This window comes from Salmo salar, chromosome 22 (assembly GCF_965601325.2).
Source record: "Salmo salar chromosome 22, fSalSal1, whole genome shotgun sequence".
Lineage (NCBI taxonomy): Eukaryota > Metazoa > Chordata > Actinopteri > Salmoniformes > Salmonidae > Salmo > Salmo salar.
This window is the reverse complement of record NC_138312.1, coordinates 55,136,267-55,154,071: the sequence shown is the minus strand read 5'-3', so window position 1 is coordinate 55,154,071 and position 17,805 is coordinate 55,136,267. Positions and strand designations below refer to the sequence as shown.

Sequence of the window (17,805 nt, the reverse complement as noted above, 5' to 3'; positions counted from 1 at the left end):
AGTTAAAGCCGATCTCTATCTTATTGCTGTTAGCTGTATACAATGCATTCAGAAAATATTCAGACCCCCTTGACTTTTCTCACATTTTGTTACGTTATAGCCTTATTTTAAAATGGATTAAAAAAATAAAAAATCCTCAATCTACACACAATAACCCATAATGACAAAGCGAAAACAGCTTTTTTGAAAATGTTAGCAAATGTATTAAAAATACAATACAGAAATACCTTATTTACCTGCTGTAAGTATTCAGAACATTTGCTATGAGACGCGAAATTAAGCTCAATTGCATCCTGTTTCCATTAATCATCCTTCAGATGCTTCTACAACTTGACTGGAGTCCACCTGTGGTAAATTCAACTGATTGGACATGATTTGAAAAGGCACACATCTGTCTATATAAGGTCCCACAGTTGACAGTGCATGTCAGAGAAAAAACCCAGCCATGAGGTCGACGCTCCAAGACAGGATTGTGTCGAGGCACAGATCTGGGGAAGGGTACCAAAAAATGTCAGCAGCATTGAAGGTCCTCAAGAACCCAGTGGCCTCCATCATTCTTAAATGGAAGAAGTTTGGAACCACCAAGACTCTTCCTAGAGCTAGCCGCCCGGCCAAACTGAGCAATCGGGGGAGAAGGGCCTTGGTCAGGGAGGTGAGCAATAACCTGATGGTCACTCTGACAGAGCTTCAGAGTTCCTATGTGGAGATGGGAGAACCTTCCAGAAGGACAACCATCTCTGCAGCACTCCACCAATCAGACCTTTATGGTAGAGTGGCTGCTCCTCAGTAAAAGGCACATGACGGCCCGCTTGGAGTTTGCCAAAGGGCACCTAAAGGACTCTCAGACCATGAGAAACAAGATTCTCTGGTCTGATGAAACCAAGATTGAACACTTGGCCTGAATGCCAAGCGTCACGTCTGGAGGAAACCAGGCACCGCTGATCACCTGGCAAATACCATCCTTACGGTGAAGCATGGTGGTGGCAGCATGATGCTGTGGGGATGTTTTTCAGCGGCAGGGACTGGGAGACTAGTCAGGATCGAGGGAAAGATGAACAGACCAAAGTACAGAGAGATCCTTGATGAAAACCTGCTCCAGAGCGCTCAGGACCTCAGACTGGGGCAAAGTTTCACCTTCCAACAGGACAACGACCCTAAGCACACAGCCAAGACAACGCAGGAGTGGTTTCGGGACAAGTCTCTGAATGTCCTTGAGTGGGCCAGCCAGTGTCCGTCTTGAACCTGATCGAACATCTCTGAAAATAGCTGTGCAGCGACGCGCCCCCATCCAACCTGACAGAGCTGGGAGAATGGGAGAAAGTCCGCAAATACAGGTGTGCCAAGCTTGAGTGTCATACCCAAGAAGACTTGAGGCTGTAATCGCTGCCAAAGGTTCTTCAACAAAGTACTGAGTAAGGGGTCTGAATACGTATGTAAATGTGATATCATTTTTTTTGGCATAAATGTCCAAAAAACCTGTTTTTACTTTGTCATTATGGGGTATTGTGTGTAGATTGATGAGGGGGAAAAAACTAATCAATTTTAGAATAAGGCTGTAAGGTAACAAAATGTTGAAAAAGTCAAGGGGTCTGAATACTTTCCGCACTGTATTCACAATACTGCATTCTGATTGGCTGGGCCTGGCTCCCAAGTGGGTAGGCCTATGTCCTCCCAGGCCCACCCATGGCTGCGCCCCTGCCCAGTCATGTGAAATCCATAGATTAGGGCCTAATGAGTTTATTTAAATTGACTGCTTTCCTTATATGAACTGTAACTCAGTAAAATTGTGAAATTGCTGCATGTTGCATTTATATTTTTGGTCAATAGATATACACACAATACAAACAATCTCACTTACAGATGGACTTGTTATAAACCTGTCTATCAGTGAAGGAAGCCTTATCTGTCACGGTCGTCGTAATGGATTGACCAAGGCGCAGCGGGTATGTGAATGCTCATTTTATTTAACACGAAAAAAAACAAGAAAACGGACGACAAACACCCTTGTAGGCTCACACAGCAGTACAAAGAACAATCTCCCACAATTCCCAAAACAAACACACTCCTAAATATAGGACCTTCAATCAGAGGCAACGACAGACAGCTGCCTCCAATTGAAGGCCCCAATCCCCATTACCAAAACATAGAAATACAAACGCCTAGACAGAACATAGAAATAAACTAACATAGAACGATAACCCAAAACCCCCGGAATACATAAATCAAATACCCCTCTACATACACAACCACCCAAAACCATAAAAACCAAATACCCCCTCTACATGAACACATACACAAACACACCCTGAACCACATAAAACAAATACCCCCTGCCACGTCCTGACCAAACTATAAGAACAAATAACCCCTTTACTGGTCAGGACGTGACATTATCAGAACACACAATTTAAAAAGCTTATAATTTGTATTCTCACACCGCTTTAATTCTCATTTGTATTCTTATAGTCACACAATGCAATCTCTCCCAATGTTTCCCAACGTCTCCCAACGTCTCCCAACATCTCCCAATGTCTCTCCCAATCTCTCCCAATGTCTCCCAACATCTCCCAACGTCTCCCAATGTTTCCCAACGTCTCCCAACGTTTCCCAACGTCTCCCAACGTCTCCCAATGTTTCCCAACGTCTCCCAATGTTTCCCAACGTCTCCCAATGTTTCCCAACGTCTCCCAATCTCTCCCAATGTTTCCCAACGTCTCCCAATCTCTCCCAATGTTTCCCAACGTCTCCCAATCTCTCCCAATGTTTCCCAACGTCTCCCAATGTCTCCCAATGTTTCCCAACGTTTCCCAAGGTCTCCCAACGTCTCCCAATCTCTCCCAACGTCTCCCAACGTCTCCCAACGTCTCCCAATGTTTCCCAACGTCTCCCAACGTTTCCCAACGTCTCCCAACGTCTCCCAACGTTTCCCAACGTCTCCCAATGTTTCCCAACATCTCCGAATCTCTCCCAATGTTTCCCAACGTCTCCCAATCTCTCCCAATGTTTCCCAATGTCTCCCAACGTCTCCCAATGTTTCCCAACGTCTCCCAATGTTTCCCAAAGTCTCCCAATGTTTCCCAACATCTCCCAATGTTTCCCAACGTTTCCCAATGTTTCCCAACGTTTCCCAAAGTCTCCCAATGTTTCCCAACATCTCCCAATGTTTCCCAACGTCTCCCAATGTTTCCCAATCTCTCCCAATGTTTCCCAACGTCTCCCAATGTTTCCCAACGTCTCCCAATCTCTCCCAATGTTTCCCAACGTCTCCCAATGTTTCCCAACGTCTCCCAATCTCTCCCAATGTTTCCCAACGTCTCCCAATGTTTCCCAACGTCTCCCAATCTCTCCCAATGTTTCCCAACGTCTCCCAATCTCTCCCAATATTTCCCAATGTCTCCCAACGTCTCCCAATGTTTCCCAACGTCTCCCAATGTTTCCCAAAGTCTCCCAATCTCTCCCAATGTTTCCCAAAGTCTCCCAATCTCTCCCAATGTTTCCCAACGTCTCCCAATCTCTCCCAATGTTTCCCAACGTCTCCCAATGTCTTGTTTGATAAACATTTTTAAAAGATGTTATATCCATCATGTCAACATTTTGACAATATTTGTCCAACACCAGCCAAAAGACAAAGAGAGTAGAGATTAAATACACAGAAACTCATTAAAAAGAGCAAGACTGTCACAATCCGATTGTCACTCTGACAGAGCACCAGAGTTCCTCTGTGGAGATGGGAGAACCTTCCAGAAGGTCAACCATCTCTGCAGCACTCTACCAATCAGACCTTTATGGTAGAGTTGCCAGACGGAAGCCACTCAATAAAAGGCACATGACAGCCTGCTTAGAGCTTGCCAAAAGGCACCTCAATGACACACAGACCATGAGAAACAAGAATCTCTGTCTGATGAAACCAAGATTGAACTCTTGGCCTGAATGCCAAGCATCACGTCTGGATGAAGCCAGGCACCGCTCATCACCTGGCCAATACCAGCCCTACAGTGAAGCATGGCGGTGGCAGTATCATGCTGTGGGTACGTTTTTCAGCGGCAGGGACTGGGAGACTAGTCAGGATCGAGGTAAAGATGAACGGACCAAAGTACAGAGAGATCCTTGATGAAAACCTGCTCCATTTGTATTCTCACACCGCTTTCATTCTCATTTGTATTCTCACACCGCTTTCATTGTCATTTGTATTCTCACACCGCTTTCATTGTCATTTGTATTCTCACACCGCTTTCATTGTCATTTGTATTCTCACACCGCTTTCATTGTCATTTGTATTCTCACACCGCTTTCATTGTCATTTGTATTCTCACACTGCTTTCATTGTCATTTGTATTCTCACACTGCTTTCATTCTCATTTGTATTCTCACACTGCTTTCATTCTCATTTGTATTCTCACACTGCTTTCATTCTCATTTGTATTCTCACACTGCTTTCATTCTCACACAGCTTCCATTCTCATTTGTATTCTCACACAGCTTCCATTCTCATTTGTATTCTCACACAGCTTTCATTCTCATTTGTATTCTCACACTGCTTTCATTCTCATTTGTATTCTCACACTGCTTTCATTCTCATTTGTATTCTCACACTGCTTTCATTCTCATTTGTATTCTCACACTGCTTTCATTCTCATTTGTATTCTCACACTGCTTTCATTCTCATTTGTATTCTCACACAGCTTTCATTCTCATTTGTATTCTCACACAGCTTTCATTCTCATTTGTATTCTCACACAGCTTTCATTCTCATTTGTATTCTCACACAGCTTTCATTCTCATTTGTATTCTTATATTCCCACAATGCAATGTCTCCCAACGTCTCCCAATGCCTTACATGACTTGTTTGATAAACATTTTTCAAAGATGTTATATCCATCAATCAATATTTGTCCAACACCAGCCAAAATACAAAGAGAGTAGAGATGAAATATATAGTAAGTCATTAAAAAGAGCAGGACTGCCACAACAGGACAAGAGGCCAGATTACTAAAGAGAGTAGAGATTAAATATATAGTAAATCATTAAAAAGAGCAGGACTGCCACAACAGGACAAGAGGCCAGATTACTAAAGAGAGTAGAGATGAAATAGGATGCCATACATAGAATGTTTGGCACAGCATTTGTCTGTCAGTGAGCATGCTGCACACAGTAGAATACAGAAGAGTGGAATGTAAAAGTAAAATATGATAACAAATTGTTAGTGTTCATTCAGTGTGTCCAAAGATAATAGAGAGCATAGGCCTAGAGCAGCTTGATCACTAGAAATAGACGTTGATTTCGGGACGTTTGAAAAGGTTCTGAGAATGTCTTACTCTGACCTGGGCGTGAACTCCAGCTGCTTAGACCACGGCAGTGCGGCAGTTCATAATGCTCTAGCAAGCTGCAAACATTCTAACAATACTAAAGATGATGGTGATGGTCACCACCTTCCGGAGACACCTGAAACCCCACCTCTTTAAGGAATACCTGGGATAGGATTAAGTAATCCTTCTAACCCCCCTTAAAAGATTTAGATGCACTATTGTAAAGTGGTTTTTCCACTGGATATTATAAGGTGAATGCACCAATTTGTAAGTCGCTCTGGATAAGAGCGTCTGCTAAATGACTTAAATGTAAATGTAAATGTGATAGCGAGTCATTTTAAAAATGATTTTGTTTCAAATCTTCCCCAAACCATAGTCCTAACCTTAACCACTCAGAATAAATGCCTAAACTGTTCACCTTTTGAGTTGTTTCTGTTTTAACCCTGAAACCACGCTGAATTAATGCATGAAAAATAAACATTCATCCTTAATACATCACATTTCGAAGGGAAACTATGATATCTTGTTGTCTAGAGAGCATTAAAAAAAACAGTGACCACACCCTCAAAGTAAAAGTGATGTGTTTTCATAAGCCATTGATTTGTTTGTAAGCTATTCCTTGTCCTTTGTCCTTATAGCTGGACTGTTTCCAGTAGAAAATCAGAACAAAAACAGACAGACTAAAAGGTCAGACAGACAGTTTTGACAAAAACAGAAGCCTATAACATAAAAAGAACAGACAGACCACACACAACCCCTTTGTCCCAGCCATTCCAGCATACTGTGTAGGTAAACCAGAAGGTAAACCACATTTCATTTCATGCATTTTTTGTTTGTACTGGCCCCCCGTGGGAATCGAACCCACAACCCTGGCATTGCACACACCATGCTGGCATTGCAAACACCATGCTCTACCAACTGAGCCACAGGGAAGACCCATGGGGGGGTGCACAATTGGCCCAGCGTTCTCCGGATTAGGGGAGGGTTTGGCCGGCAGGGATGTCCTTGTCCCATCGCTGTGGCGGGCCGGGAGCAGTACATGCTGACACGGTCGCCAGGTGCATGGTGTTTCCTCCGACACATTGGTGGGGTTGGCTTCCGGGTTAAGTGGGAATTGTGTCAAGAAGCAGTGCGACTTGGCTGGGTTGTGTTTCGGAGAACGCACAGCTCTTGACCTTCGCCTCTCCTGAGTCCGTTCGGGAGTGGCAGCGATGGGACAAGACTGTAACTACCAATTGGATACCAAGAAATTAGGGGGAAAAGGGGTAAAAAATAAAATACAAAATAAAAAGGTTAGCCTAACTGTGGGTAAGCCAGAAGCCTACAACAGAGGTTAACTGTGGGTAAGCCAGAAGCCTACAGAGGTTAACTGTGGGTAAGCCAGAAGCCTACAACAGAGGTTAACTGTGGGTAAGCCAGAAGCCTACAACAGAGGATAACTGTGGGTAAGCCAGAAGCCTACAACAGAGGTTAACTGTGGGTAAGCCAGAAGCCTACAACAGAGGTTAACTGTGGGTAAGCCAGAATCCCACAGAGTAGAGCAAGCTGCCAAAACCTGGTAGAGAATTCCATTGTGGCAGTGGAGGGTGTTAGCCTGGACCCAGATCTGTAAATTCACAGTGACCAAGAAGTTGGCTAGACCACATACAGATCTGGATCAGGCTAAAGGAAGGGATACTCTGCAGTGGAATACGACACTATTTGCCCAGTGTGGCAGTCATTCTGCCAGCCAGAGTCCTGTGGTTAATTAGAATGTGAGAAAAATATCAGATCTTGTTTCTGAAACTACTCCGACCAGTTAGTGAAGAAAGAAAAAGAAAAGCCCCTATACTCTTCACTCTGTCCCTCCTCCTCTCCCTCCTGTCATTCCAGTTCACAAGTATTAAAATATGTGCAAAAAGAATATGTCCACCTACACTGCACTGGGGTGAAAAAGAAGTCAGAGGGGAAAACTCAGCCACACGCCCCAGTGTTGAAACACAACCACACGCCTCAGTGTTAAAACACAACCACACGCCTCAGTGTTAAAACACAACCACACGCCCCAGTGTTAAAACACAGCCACACGCCCCAGTGTTAAAACACAGCCACACGCCCCAGTGTTAAAACACAGCCACACGCCCCAGTGTTAAAACACAGCCACACGCCCCAGTGGTAAAACACAGCCACACGCCCCAGTGTTAAAACACAGCCACACGCCCCAGTGGTAAAACACAGCCACACGCCCCAGTGGTAAAACACAGCCACACGCCCCAGTGTTGAAACACAACCACACGCCTCAGTGTTAAAACACAACCACACGCCCCAGTGTTAAAACACAACCACACGCCCCAGTGTTAAAACACAGCCACACGCCCCAGTGTTAAAACACAGCCACACGCCCCAGTGTTAAAACACAGCCACACGCCCCAGTGTTAAAACACAGCCACACGCCCCAGTGTTAAAACACAGCCACACGCCCCAGTGTTAAAACACAGCCACACGCCCCAGTGTTAAAACACAGCCACACGCCCCAGTGTTAAAACACAGCCACACGCCCCAGTGGTAAAACACAGCCACACGCCCCAGTGGTAAAACACAGCCACACGCCCCAGTGTTAAAACACAGCCACACGCCCCAGTGTTAAAACTCAGCCACACGCCCCAGTGTTGAAACTCAGCCACACGCCCCAGTGTTGAAACACAACCACACGCCTCAGTGTTAAAACACAACCACACGCCCCAGTGTTAAAACACAGCCACACGCCCCAGTGTTAAAACACAGCCACACGCCCCAGTGTTAAAACACAGCCACACGCCCCAGTGTTAAAACACAGCCACACGCCCCAGTGTTGAAACACAACCACACGCCCCAGTGTTGAAACACAGCCACACGCCCCAGTGTTGAAACACAGCCACACGCCCCAGTGTTGAAACACAACCACACGCCCCAGTGTTAAAACACAGCCACACGCCCCAGTGTTAAAACACAGCCACACGCCCCAGTGGTAAAACACAGCCACACGCCCCAGTGGTAAAACACAGCCACACGCCCCAGTGTTAAAACTCAGCCACACGCCCCAGTGTTAAAACACAGCCACACGCCTCAGTGTTAAAACACAGCCACACGCCTCAGTGTTAAAACACAGCCACACGCCTCAGTGTTAAAACACAGCCACACGCCCCAGTGTTAAAACACAGCCACACGCCCCAGTGTTAAAACACAGCCACACGCCTCAGTGTTAAAACACAGCCACACGCCTCAGTGTTAAAACACAGCCACACGCCCCAGAGTTAAAACACAGCCACACGCCCCAGTGTTAAAACACACCCACACACCTCAGTGTTAAAACACAAATATTAGTCCATGAGGGCAGGTATGATACCTACCATCCAGATCAGGGGTCACTAGGCACTATTCAGTGAGATGAAACGTTCAAATTGCAACACATAGACATTTTATGAAAAGAGCTGGCACGATTCCCAATACTAACTTGACAGACATCACCTGATCATATCTGTCCTACACTATACCTTTCTATCTGAACAATCTGTAACGTGGCAAGAACATGAACAGACCCAAGGGCTTTCCTGTTTCCTTTCCTGTTTCATCAAAATGTTCTTTACTAGTTTAGTGTTTACACCATAGGGTAAACTAGTTTAATTATCAGTGTTTACACCATAGGGTAAACTAGTTTAATTATCAGTGTTTACACCATTTGTCACGCTCTGACCTAGGAGAGCTGTGTTTTCTCTGTTTAGCTAGGCCAGGGTGTGATAGGTGGGTGGGCATTCTATGTTTTTGTTTCTATGTTTTGGTTTCCAATCAGAGGCAGCTGTCTATGGTTGTCTCTGATTGGAAGCCATACTTAGGCAGCCTATTTTTCCCTGTGTTTTTGTGGGATCTTGTTTTTGTGCAGCTGTGTGTGAGCAGCCCCAGAACGTCACGTTTGTTTCTGTTTCACCTGTTTCTTGTTTTGTTCGGGTTCACTAAATAAATATGTGGAACTACCGGCACGCTGCGCCTTGGCTGATTTATGACAGGGAATTCGAAGACAGCACTCGTGACACCATTGGGTAAACTAGTTTAATTATCAGTGTTTACACTATAGGGTAAACTAGTTTAATTGTCAGTGTTTACACCATAGGGTAAACTAGTTGATGGCGCCGGAGAAGAAGGCTGACGTTTTGCGTGTTCCTATCCAATTGTGTTTTTTTAGTTTGTTTCTTTGCATTGTTTGCAACTTATTTTTTTAACTTATTTTGTACATAATGTTGCTGCTACCGTCTCTTATGACCGAAAATAACTTCTGGACATCAGAACAGCGATTACTCACCACGAACTGGTGGAATCCTTTTTTTCCTTTAACGAGCCCGACGAGTCCGACGTGAATGACATACTGCTTTCCCGGGAACAGGCCCAGAAGAGAAGGCGGAGAAAAAGGGGCCGGAGGGCAGGCTGCCTTCTGAGAATTCGTAGTCGATCGAATAAACCCCACATCCTTCCATTCTGCTAGCAAACGTGCAATCTTTGGAAAATAAAATCGATGACCTACGCGGAAGATTAAACTACCAACGGGACATTCAAAACTGTAATATCTTATGCTTCACGGAGAACGTGGCTGAACGACGACATTTTCACCATACAGCTGGCTGGTTATACGCTGTATCGGCAGGATAGAACAGCGGCGTCTGGTAAGACAACGGGCGGTGGACAATGTATTTTTGTAAATAACAGCTGGTGCACGATATCAAAGGAAGTCTTGAGGTTTTGCTCGCCTGAGGTAGAGTATCTCATGATAAGCTGTAGACCACACTATCTAACTAGAGAGTTTTCATCTGTATTTTTCGTAGCTGTCTACATACCAACACAAACTGAGGCTGGCACTAAGACCGCACTCAATGAACTGCATTCCGCCATAAGCAAACAGGAAAACGCTCACCCAGAAGTGGCGCTCCTAGTGGCTGTGGACTTTAATGCAGGGAAACTTAAATCGGTCTTACCAAATTTCTATCAGCATGTTAAATGTGCATCCAGAGGGAAAAAAAACTATGGACCACCTTTACTCCACACACACAGAGACCCGTCCATTCACTGGCATTTTCTATGACAAATCTGCCTCCAGAAATAAAAGTTTCTCCCAAGTGGGTGTGACACGGACTCCCATTGCCTGCTGCACTGTTGCTTGGATTCCACCTGGTGATCTGTTCACCGTCTGCCCTGGTTGTCTCCTCCTGTCTGGTACAGGTACCTCCACCACACTCCCCCCTCTCTGTTCACCGTCTGCCCTGGCCTGTCTCCTCCTGTCTGGTACAGGTACCTCCACCACACTCCCCCCTCTCTGTTCACCATCTGCCCTGGTTGTCTCCTCCTGTCTGGTACAGGTACCTCCACCACACTCCCCCCTCTCTCCCGAGCTTTCGCTCACCTCCAGCATAAGCGCACTGTTGGGGCACGTGACTCTGGACTTACAATGGCTAGCCCCAAGTCGTTTTATATATATATATATATATAGTGCTAAAAAAAATAAAGGGAACACTTAAACAACACATCCTAGATCTGAATGAAATAAATAATCTTATTAAATACTTTTTTCTTTACATAGTTGAATGTGCTGACAACAAAATCACACAAAAATAATCAATGGAAATCCAATTGATCAACCCATGGAGGTCTGGATTTGGAGTCACACTCAAAATTAAAGTGGAAAACCACACTACAGGCTGATCCAACTTTGATGTAATGTCCTTAAAACAAGTCAAAATGAGGCTCAGTAGTGTGTGTGGCCTCCACGTGCCTGTATGACCTCCCTACAACGCCTGGGCATGCTCCTGATGAGGTGGCGGATGGTCTCCTGAGGGATCTCCTCCCAGACCTGGACTAAAGCATCTGCCAACTCCTGGACAGTCTGTGGTGCAACGTGGCGTTGGTGGATGGAGCGAGACATGATGTCCCAGATGTGCTCAATTGGATTCAGATCTGGGGAACGGGCTGGCCAGTCCATAGCATCAATGCCTTCCTCTTGCAGGAACTGCTGACACACTCCAGCCACATGAGGTCTAGCATTGTCTTGCATTAGGAGGAACCCAGGGCCAACCGCACCAGCATATGGTCTCATAAGGGGTCTGAGGATCTCATCTCGGTACCTAATGGCAGTCAGGCTACCTCTGGCGAGCACATGGAGGGCTGTGTGGCCCCCCAAAGAAATGCCACCCCACACCATGACTGACCCACTGCCAAACCGGTAATGCTGGAGGATGTTGCAAGCAGCAGAACATTCTCCACGGCGTCTCCAGACTCTGTCACGTCTGTCACGTGCTCAGTGTGAACCTGCTTTCATCTGTGAAGAGCACAGGGCGCCAGTGGCGAATTTGCCAATCTTGGTGTTCTTTGGCAAATGCCAAACGTCCTGCACAGTGTTGGGCTGTAAGCACAACCCCCACCTGTGGACGTCGGGCCCTCATACCACCCTCATGGAGTCTGTTTCTGACCATTTGAGCAGACACATGCACATTTGTGGCCTGCTGGAGGTCATTTTGCAGGGCTCTGGCAGTGCTCCTCCTGCTCCTCCTTGCACAAAGGCGGAGGTAGCGGTCCTGCTGCTGGGTTGTTGCCCTCCTACGGCCTCCTGCACGTCTCCTGATGTACTGGCCTGTCTCCTGGTAGCGCCTCCATGCTCTGGACACTACGCTGACAGACACAGCAAACCTTCTTGCCACAACTCGCATTGATGTGCCATCCTGGATGAGCTGCACTACCTGAGCCACTTGTGTGGGTTGTAGACTCCGTCTCATGCTACCACTAGAGTGAAAGCACCGCCAGCATTCAAAAGTGACCAAAACATCAGCCAGGAAGCATAAGAACTGAGAAGTGTTCTGTGGTCCCCACCTGCAGAACCACTCCTTTATTGGGGGTGTCTTGCTAATTGCCTATAATTTCCACCTGTTGTCTATTCCATTTGCACAACAGCATGTGAAATTTATTGTCAATCAGTGTTGCTTCCTAAGTGGACAGTTTGATTTCACAGAAGTGTGATTGACTTGGAGTTACATTGTGTTGTTTAAGTGTTCCCTTTATTTTTTTGAGCAGTATATATATATATATATATATATATATATATATATATATATATATAATATTATTTTTTTTTTTATTTTTTTTTCCTTGTGCATTTTGCTATTTGTCTCATGACTCCGGCATACTTTGTTGACTTCAAACTTTCTTTATCCAACCGGGGGACAGACTATGTTTGTTCCCACAATCGGGACTCTGACTCTCTATTGGTTACACAGACTTTTGGCTTCCCATCCTATTCTAACCACCTCTTGCCGGCTTTGTATTCATGTTACCTGATGAAATTGCTGTACAATATGATCTTGTTGCCATCTGATGCACATTCAGATGTCATAAATCAGCACTGCAGAGCTCTCCCTGTCCTCTGCCGTGCCCTGATTGTATTACTGTTGATGATATCTGGAAATGTGCATGTACACCCTGGCCCATCTACTGTTGCCAGCCCCAATTCTGACTTGTGTTCTGATATCTGCTTCACTGATTTCTGCTCTTGTAAAAGCCTTGGTTTTCTGCACGTTAACACTAGAAGCTTATTACCTAAAATGGATCAATTGAAAGTGAGGGTTAACAGCTCCAATCCAGATGTGTTGGTCATTACTGAGACATGGTTAAGGAAGAGTGTTTTGAATACTGATATTAACCTTTTTGGTTATAACCTTTTTCGGCAAGACAGATCTTCCAAAGGTGGGGGAGTGGCAATCTTTACCAAGGATCACCTTCAGTGCTCGGTTGTCTCCACCAAGTCTGTCCCCAAACAATTTGATTTATTGGTTTTAAGCATTAAAAACATTCAAATAGCTCTTTGTTGACTGTTTCTGAGTGCTATCGTCCCCCATCAGCACCGGCCTGTACCCTACCTGCCCTAAGCTCTCACCTGGCCGCTTACACTAAGTCTGAATTTGTCCTGCTAGGTGACCTAAACTGGGACATGCTTAAACCACCTGACCAAGTCCTAAAGCAATGGGACTCCATAAATCTTTCTCAGATTATCACCAATCCCACAAGGTATGACTCCAAAACACCCAGAAAAGGCTACTCTCCTCCATGTTATCCTCACAAATAATCCTGATAGGTTTAAGTCTGGTGTTTTCTGTAATGATCTTAGTGATCACTGTTTTACAGCCTGTGTTCGTAATGGCTGCTCAGTGAAACGACCTGTCCTGATTTGTCATAGACACTTGCTAAAAAACTTTAATGAGCAAGCCTTCCTTCATGAACTGGCCTCTGTAAAATGGTATAGAATCAGCTTTATCCCCTCTGTTGAAGAAGCTTGGACCTTCTCTTTTGATATTTTCTGTGGTATTGTTAACCTGTTTGGGATAGGGGGCAGTATTTTCACGTCCGGATAAAAAACGTACCCGATTTAATCTGGTTACTACTCCTGCCCAGAAACTAGAATATGCATATAATTAGTAGATTTGGATAGAAAACACTCTAAAGTTTCTAAAACTGTTTGAATGGTGTCTGTGAGTATAACAGAACTCATAAGGCAGGCCAAAATCTGAGAAGATTCCATACAGGAAGTGCCCTGTCTGACAATTTGTTGTCCTTCTGTAGCATCTCTATCGAAAATACAGCATCTGTGCTGTAACGTGACATTTTCTAAGGCTTCCATTGGCTCTCAGAAGGCGCCAGAAAGTGTAATGGGGTGTCTGCTGTCTCTGGGCGAAGAACAGCAGGATAATTTGTTAGTGGTTAGCCTGGGAACAGTGACACTGGAGATGTGCGTCCACGAGACTACTCCATTTTTTTCTTTCAGCCTTTGAATGAATACAACGTCGCCCGGTTGGAATATTATCACTATTTTACGAGAAAAATAGCATAAAAATTGATTTTAAACAGCGTTTGACATGCTTCGAAGTACGGTAATGGAATATTTAGAATTTATTTGTCACACAATGTGCCCGCGCGTCACCCTTCGGGTAGTGACCTGAACGCACAAACAAAACGGAGCTATTTGAATATAACTATGGATTATTTGGAACCAAAACAACATTTGTTGTTAAAAGTAGAAGTCCTGGGAGTGCATTCTGACGAAGAACAGCAAAGGTAATCCAATTTTTCTTATAGTAATTCTGAGTTTAGTGAGCACCAAACTTGGTGGGTGTCAAATTAGCTAGCCTGTGATAGCCGAGCTATCTACTCAGAATATTGCAAAATGTGCTTTCGCCAAAAAGCTATTTTAAAATCTGACACCGCAATTGCATAAAGGAGTTCTGTATCTATAATTCTTAAAATAATTGTTATGTATTTTGTGAACGTTTATCATGAGTAATTTAGTAAATTCACCGGAAGTTTGCTAGTTCTGAACATCACATGCTAATGTAAAAAGCTGGTTTTTGATATAAATATGAACTTGATTGAACAAAACACGCATGCATTGTATAACATAATGTCCTAGGAGTGTCATCTGATGAAGATCAAAGGTTAGTGCTGCATTTAGCTGTGGTTTTGGTTTTTGTGACATATATGCTTGCTTTGAAAATGGCTGTGTGATTATTTTTGGCAGGGTACTCTCCTGACATAATCTAATGTTTTGCTTTCGCTGTAAAGCCTTTTTGAAATCGGACAATGTGGTTAGATTAACGAGAGTCTTGTCTTTAAAATGGTGTAAAATAGTCATATGTTTGAGAAATTGAAGTTATAGCATTTTTGAGGTATTTGTGTTTCGCGCCACACTCTACCATTGGATATTGGTGAGGCGTCTGTCCCTAAAAGGATAACAAACACACCCCATAAAGAAAATGAGAATTAAAAACAGATTCAGGCCCTGGTTCGACTGTGATCTTGCAGAGTTACTCCACGTAAAGAATTGCATTTGGCGAAAGGCTCGGCACACGCATACTCAGGCTGACTGGCTATCGTTCAGTCAAATGAAAAATAAGTGCACTCAGGCTATCCGGAAGTCCAAAGTTAGATACTTTAAGGAGCAGTTCTCTCTCTGTGTGTCTAATGCCAAGAAGTTCTGGAAAATGGATACAGACCTGGAGAATAAACCCTCCTCCTCACAGCAGCCCATGTCCCTTAATGTTGATGATGTGGTTGTTACTGACAAAAAGCACATGGCTGAGCTCTTTAATCACCACTTCATTAAGTCAGGATTCCTATTTGACTCAGCCATGCCTCCTTGCCCATCCAACATTTCCTCATCTCCCACCCCTTCTAATGCAACTATCCCCGATGCTTCTCCCTCTTTTTCCCCTGCCCCGCTACAACACATCCATCACGCTGATCCCCAACACAGGGGCCCCTCAGGGGTGCGTGCTCAGTCCCATCCTATACTCCCTGTTCACTCATGACTGCACGGCCAGGCACGACTCCAACACCGTCATTAAGTTTGCCGATGACACAACAGTGGTAGGCCTGATCACCGATAATGGCGAGACAGCCTATAGGGAGGAGGTCAGAGACCTGGCAGTGTGGTGCCAGGACAACAACCTCTCCCTCAATGTGATCAAGACAAAGGAGATGATTGTGGATTACAGTCGTGGCCAAAGGTTTTGAGAATGACACAAATATTAATTTCCAAAAAGTTTGCTGCTTCAGTGTCTTTAGATATTTGTCAGATGTTACTTTGGAATACTGAAGTATAATTACAAGCATTTCATAAGTGTCAAAGGCTTTTATTGACAATAACATGAAGTTGATCCAAAGAGTCAATATTTACAGTCTTGACTCTTCTTTTTCAAGACCTCTGCAATCTGCCCTGGCATGCTGTCAATTAACTTCTGGGCCACATCCTGACTGATGTCAGCCCATTCTTGCATAATCAATGCTTGGAGTTTGCCAGAATTTGTGGGGTTTTGTTTGTCCACCCGCCTCTTGAGGATTGACCACAAGTTCTCAATGGGATTAAGGTCTGGGGAGTTTCCTGGCCATGGACCCAAAATATCGATGTTTTGTTCCCGAGCCACTTAGTTATCACTTTTTCCTTATGGCAAGGTGCTCCATCATGCTGGAAAAGGCATTGTTCGTCACCAAACTGTTCCTGGATGGTTGGGAGAAGTTGCTCTCGGAGGATGTGTTGGTACCATTCTTTATTCATGGCTGTGTTCTTAGGCAAAATTGTGAGTGAGCCCACTCCCTTGGCTGAGAAGCAACCCCACACATGAATGGTCTCAGGATGCTTTACTGTTGGCATGACACAGGACTGGTAGTGCTCACCTTGTCTTCTCCGGACAAGCTTTTTTCCAGATGCCCCAAACAAATCGGAAAGGGGATTCATCAGAGAAAATGACTTTACCCCAGTCCTCAGCAGTCCAATCCCTGTACCTTTTGCAGAATATCAGTCTGTCCCTGATGTTTTTCCTGGAGAGAAGTGGCTTCTTTGCTGCCCTTCTTGACACCAGGCCAAAAGTCTTCGCCTCACTGTGCATGCAGATGCACTCACACCTGCCTGCTGCCATTTCTGAGCAAGCTCTGTACTGGTGGTGCCCCGATCCCACAGCTGAATCAACTTTAGGAGACGGTCCTGGCACTTGCTGGACTTTCTTGGGCGCCCTGAAGCCTTCTTCACAACAATTGAACCGCTCTCCTTGAAGTTCTTGATGATCCGATAAATGGTTGCTTTAGGCGCAATCTTACTAGCAGCAATATCCTTGCCTGTGAAGCCCTTTTTGTGCAAAGCAATGATGATGGCACGTGTTTCCTTGCAGGTAACCATGGTTGACAGAGGAAGAACAATGATTCCAAGTACCACCCTCCTTTTGAAGCTTCCAGTCTGTTATTCGAACTCAATCAGCATGACAGAGTGATCTCCAGCCTTGTCTTCGTCAACACTCACACCTGTGTTAACTTCTCTAGGCTAGGGGGCGGTATTTTCACGTCCGGATGAAAAGTGTGCCCAAAGTAAACTGCCTGCTACTCAGGCCCAGAAGCTAGGATATGCATATTATTAGTAGATTTGGATAGAAAACACTGAAGATTCTAAAACTGTTTGAATAACGTCTGTGAGTATATCAGAACTTATTTGGCAGGCGAAACCCCGAGGACAAACCACCCAGGAAAAAAAAGAGAGTGACCTCAAGTTTCAATGGGATTTCAATGGGAATCTAGAATTCTAAGGCAGTTGCTTGCAGTTCCTATCGCTTCCACTGGATGTCAACGGTCTTTCGAAATTGGTTGATGTTTTTCCTTTTTGTAATGAAGAAGTAGCCCTGTTCAGAACGAGGGTCGAGTGAAGTGTACTGTTGTGGTTGAGGCGCGTGAACTGAAAGCACGCTTCACTTTGTTTTCCTCCGCTATTGAACACCATTTATCCCGTCTTAAATTGTATCGATTATTTACGTAAAAAAATACCTAAAGTTGTATTAGGAAAGTTGTTTGAAATGTTTGGACAAAGATTACAGGTAACTTATGAGATATTTTGCGCGAGTTGGAACCGGTGTTTTTCTGGATCAAACGTGCCAAATAAATGGACATTTTGGATATATAACGATGGAATTAA

The 17,805-nt window shown here is 44.6% G+C and overlaps 1 protein-coding gene across 1 annotated transcript in view; it reads right to left on the bottom strand.

Annotated features, from left to right (window-relative positions):
* LOC106583702 (ceramide synthase 5) overlaps positions 1-17,805 on the bottom strand; it is a 138,122-nt gene that overhangs the window by 109,109 nt on the left and 11,208 nt on the right. The gene's annotated exons all lie outside the window — the stretch shown is intronic.